The sequence below is a fragment of the Patella vulgata genome, chromosome 1 (assembly GCF_932274485.2).
Source record: "Patella vulgata chromosome 1, xgPatVulg1.2, whole genome shotgun sequence".
NCBI lineage: Eukaryota > Metazoa > Mollusca > Gastropoda > Patellidae > Patella > Patella vulgata.
Genome location: NC_065879.2, coordinates 82,603,707 through 82,609,706, shown reverse-complemented (window position 1 = coordinate 82,609,706; position 6,000 = coordinate 82,603,707).

Below are 6,000 nucleotides of genomic sequence, written 5' to 3'. Positions count from 1 at the left end.
GTGAAAGCTGAATCTCTAAAAGGCCAATTCCTTATCAATGGTTATTTCGGGACTAACATATGGTTCCATTTTGTTTCAATAATTCGCTTGCACGTAGTGGTCTTTAGTAGTGGGAGGTAACCGGAGGACCCGGAGAAAACCCACGAGGTTGGACAGGTGACCCTTCCCCTTGTCACGTACAACCGAGAAATCGAAACCACGCCAGTTGACTCAATGACAGACCTAATCAGTGAAACGCGCAAGCGTTAACCCCCCATCGGAAACGAAAGCAAACGAGAATCGACCCCAGAGTAATTATTACGCTTATCAATAATTATGACATATACCCTGTACTTATGACGAATGCCAGTAATTATAACGTGTATCATGTAATTAATTATAACGCATATCAGTAATTATCAAGTATATCAATAAATATATCGTATAGTAACGTAATTCAGTCATTTTGAAATATATCAGTCATTATAACGCAGATCAGTAATTATAACGCATATCAGTAATTATCAAGTATATCAATAAATATATCGTATAGTAACGTAATTCAGTCATTTTGAAATATATCAGTCATTATAACGCAGATCAGTAATTATAACGCATATCAGTAATTATCAAGTATATCAATAAATATATCGTATAGTAACGTAATTCAGTCATTTTGAAATATATCAGTCATTATAACGCAGATCAGTAATTATAACGCATATCAGTAATTATGACATATATCTATAGATATAAAGTATATTAGTAATTACAACGCATATTAGGAATTACAACGCATATTAGTAATTATGAAGTACATCAGTAATTATGACGTATATCAATAATTATATGCGTTTTAATTAATTACTGATAAAGTATATTAGTAATTACATCGCATATCAGTAATTACAACGTGTATCAGTAATTATGAAGTACGTCAGTAATTATGACGTACGTCAGTAATTATGACGTATATCAATAATTATAACGTATATTAGTAACACATATCAGTAATTACAACGTATATCAATAATTATAACGCATATCAGTAATTAATTAAAACGCATATCAGTAATTATGAAGTACGTCAGTCATTATGACGTATATCAATAATTACAACATACATGTATATTAGTAAAGTATATCAGTAATTACGTGTAACAGTTATCAGTAATTACAAAGTGTAACAGTAAGTATCGCGTATATCAATAATTATAACGCATCATGGTAATTATAACGCATATCAGTAATTAATTAAAACGCATATCTGTAATTATATCACATATCAATGATGCTAATAACATAATAAAACATATGCTTAAACATAACTGTCATACTCCATAAATATGTCTTCGGTACTTATAGGCCTCTCGCTATATCTTCCATTTGTAAGTGTGGTTAAGTGGGTAAGACGCTGGCTCGCTAGCCTGGAAGTCGCGTGTTCGACCCCTGAGTTGGTCGAGAAAGTTTATCGGGATTTTGATTTTCCGGCGTGGTTTCCCCTTGTCAGTGGTGCAGGACAACTGTCTAGTCATTGGGATGGGAAAAAAACAGAGGTCCCGGGTATACATTGATGTGCACGTAAAAAGTCCCTTGGAAGTTGGATTTCGATATAAAAGTAGGGTATAGTGCCGTTACCCGGGCAAAATGTCCCTCATAGCACACTGTATGGCGTATGCCCGTCTTCAATAGCCCAGTCGGAGCAGAACAGTAGGACGTTAAACCCCATTTCATTTCATTTGTAAGTAAAGTTTCTTTAATTCGTAAAAGGTAACGTGATGGAAGACTATACGAATTATATTCAAACAAAATGCCGTCACTACAAAGTAAAGCTATGTGAGCTATTTAGAATAAGATATGTTCAAGTGTAGCGAGGTTCTCACGCTCTTAGTTTAAACTTCTGCTTGTCGATATCGACTTCTGTCGTTTTTTACGCTCTCGTGTTGACCGAGGCTCGTAAATCGCCGGTTCTCAGGCCGACTGCATTTCATTTCAGTACAAGTTATCTTCATTATTTCATCGCTGGTGCGAACGACGAAATTAGTCTCGGTCTTATGGTTCTTCTGAATATAATACACCACTAGTAAAATACGACTGGAAAGTCGTGCCTTTAATATTGATTTCCAGGTAGCAGACGACGACACACAACTCTCGCTCCAACACACGACATCACGTGACTGTTGATACGATGAGGAAGTAATTAAGTTGTTCGGTAAAAATTTGTTTTCTTTTAGGCTTTGTTTTCCTTTAAATGCCTAAAAAAGATACCGCCATATTTTTTTGTTTTGTTTTGTTAAATTGTTGACTTTGTATCAGCACACACTCTCTCTCTTTCTTTTTAATAAAATAATCATCGGGCAGTTGAGTAGAATATACATTTGCTATTCCATGATCAGGTATATAGCCTCTCCAATAGAATGGGGTTTAACGTCCTGTCATTGACGCAAACTAGGTCCTTTCGGGACTAACATATGCTTGCGCGCAGTGGGAGGAAACCGGAGAAAACCAACAAGGTTGGACAGGCGACCATACTCTTGTCACGTACAAGCGGGGAATCGAAACCACGCCATTTGACTCAATGATAGATAGACCTTATGATGCAACGCGCACGCATTAACCATTCAGCCATCCAATTCTTGAGTGGCATTTAGCGATTGAGCACATTAAAAAACACAACACAATCACTGGTTTGTACAATAAATGAAATGAAATGGGGTTTAACGTCCTACTATTCTGCTCCGAACTGGGCTAATGAAGACAGGCATACGCCATACAGTGTGCTGAGGGACATTTTGCCCGGACAACGGCACTACGGCCTACTCTCATATCGAATTCAACCTATCAAGGGATCTTTTACGTGTACACCAATGTGTACACCAATGTGTACACGGGAGCACGGTTTTTCGTCCCATCCGAACGACTAGTCTTCTCTTATCGATTTCAGGCACAAATGATAATTAGTAAACTACTGACTGTTTGCCATATAAATTGTGTTGTGTTTTTGAACGGAAATGAAATGGGGCTTAACGTCCTACTGTTCCGCTCCGACTGGGCTAATGAAGACCGGCACACGCCATATAGTGTGCTATGGGGGGAATTTTGCCCGGACAGCGGCACTACGGCCTACTCTTATATCGTATTCCAACTGTTTTTCGTCCCATCCGAACGACTAGACAGCTGCCCTTGGCAGGTCATCCGTCCTGCATCACTGAAAACGGAGAACCACGCCGGAAAATCTGGATGAACTTTCTCGGCCTATGCAAGGATCGAACATCCGACCTCCAGGCTAGCGAGCGTCTTTGATCTGGCAAATCAAGACGGCTCTCCATCCAATAGTCGTTGGGCCTATCATCTCACGATCTGAATTACTTGTTGAAGACTATGCGATTGTGTTCGAAACTGCGTTCCTACCAACACCAAGAATGCGTAGACGGAATTGCAAACACCAAGAACAAACAGGCGAAGGCTCCAGGAGTGGTTTTTTAGATAGAAAAACCCCTGTCATTAAACATAAACATATTTTATCTAAATTTAGGCATTTCATTTGCTACACCTTTGCATAAAGCCGAACGCACACGATGGAACATTTTAGCCGAACATTCATGAAACACTGTTCCGATCAATTTGTTCGCCGTCTGCGGGTTAAAAAAAAACAAAAAAAAAACACGAACAAAAATATTCTGAAAAAACGTTCTTGAAATCGAACGTGTATATTTGGAACTCTGTTCATCGTCTGCGTTGAAGTCGAACATTCGCGAAACAGTTTTTTCCACGCAGCAACAATCAGCGATCACATATACATATCTCACGACATCCAAATGTGATATGTATGCCATTTTGAAATCACGTGACTTTATGTGGCGAAAGCAATGACGTATGTTAATATATAATACGTCATTGGGCGGTAGGTATTGTTCGAGCTAAAACATTCGTTCGTCTACGTTACCATGTTCGTCGTCTGCGGTGATTTTATGTGGCGCTGGACTGATTGTTCGACCTAAAACATTCGTTCGCCTGCGGGACTATGTTCGTCGTCTGCGGACAACAAAAACAAAAATATTTGTTCGGTGTTTTTGTTTGTCGATATAACTGTTCCAACGTCTGCGTTCGGCTTAAAAGAACTCTTGGCAGCTGGAATTCAATGAAGAGTTGACGAAAACGCAACTTTCAGTGTAAAAGTTCCATCATAGCACACTGCATGGCGTATGCAGAAAAGTGCGACGTTAAACCCCATTTTATTTCAAATAATGCGAAAATCGTGTTTGCAATAGTCAGATGAGAGGGAGGGAGAGAGAAATAGTGTTTAACGTGCACTCGTGCATTTTATGGACAATATCTAATTTTACACAGATCTACCCAAATTAATTATTTAAAGAGAGAGAGAGAAATGGGGTTTAACGTCCACCCGACACAAACTAGGTTATTTCGGGACTAACATATGGTTCAGTTTTATTTCAATAATTCGCTTGCGCGTAGGGGTCTTTAGCAGTGGGAGGAAACCGGAGGACCCGGAGAAAACCCACGAGGTTGGACAGGCGACCCTACAATTGCCACGTACAACCGGGGAATCGAAACCATGCCAGTTGACTCAATGACAGACTTTGTGATACATCGCGCACACGCTAACCATTCACCCCCCCCCCCCCCGATACATTATGCAATAGTCAGATGACTTGAATAGTTAATATAATACGTAAGAGACGAATGTCATGAGTCGTTGGACAAACTTTGTGGAGACTAGGGGATGAAAGTGGATCAAGAATATTAATTTATTTGGACATAAACTGATATAAACTAGGGACAGATCTGGTAGTGTCTAGTCGTTCGGGTGGAACGTACAAACTTTATCGTGCACGTTAAAGACATCCGACGAAAAGTAGACGGAAATCGACCCTACATGCCCGACTGGTACAGAAAAGCAGAACGTATAAACCCCCATTTCATTTTCCTAAATTAGCTCCTTTCTTTTCAAAGCCACGTGGTTTCATCTTTTGGGAATAGTAAAGTTCGTCTTAAATCACCCCACTTAGGGAGAAAACGGTCAGCGTTAAATCTATACCATACGCATGCGTGTCGCGAGCCACAAGACGAGGGTCACGCGGGTGGCACGAGGACTAATAACGAGTCGCGTGCGGTCAGTATGTTGACATTAGAAGAGAATTCTCACGGTTCTGTGATAGGAAGTGTTTAACAGTGTAAAACAGTAGTACCGTGTGATAGTCCTCTAAAACATTATTAACAATTAAATCACGCCAATGGTTTAATAACAAAACCATATGATTAAATTTCAAATAACTAAGAGAGAGATGGAAAGCAGAAAACATGTGGGAAAATGCAAGATAGCCTAAAGACAAACCGAAAGCTTTTATTCCCCCATAGTCCAATGTAAATCCGACAAAAAATTTAAAGTATTTGACGTTACTAAAAGTCTTTTTTTTTTATTAACTATAGTACTTGGTTCCAATGGCTTTGAGTAAAAGCATGGTCCTCTATAGTACAATATTAGAGCCGCTTTTCAAATCTCATCTGTAGATAACAAATGAAATGGGGTTTAACGTCCCACTGTTCTGCCCCGACTGAGCTAATGAAGACGGGCAAACGCCATACAGTGTGCTATGAGGTCAATTTTGCCTATGGCCTACTCTTAGTTATATCGAATTCCAACTGCCAAGGCATATGTTACGCGCACGCCAATGTGTACATGGGACCTCGGTTTTTTTGTCCCATCTAAACGACTAGACAGCTGTCCTTGTCAGACCCTCAATTCTGCACCACTGACAAGGAAAAATCACCCCGGAAAATCCCGATGAACCTTCTCGACCAATACCGGGAGCGAACCCACGACCTCCAGGTTAGCGAGCAAGGTCGTAGTCACTTAGCCATCGTGACCCCCTTTAACTGTAGATAATAAAGACCCGAAATGAGATGAAATGGGCTTTAACGTCCTACTTATCTGTACTAGCCGGGAATACGCCATGCAGTGTACTATCGGTGTGTGCTTGTGTGTGTGGGTGTGTGTGG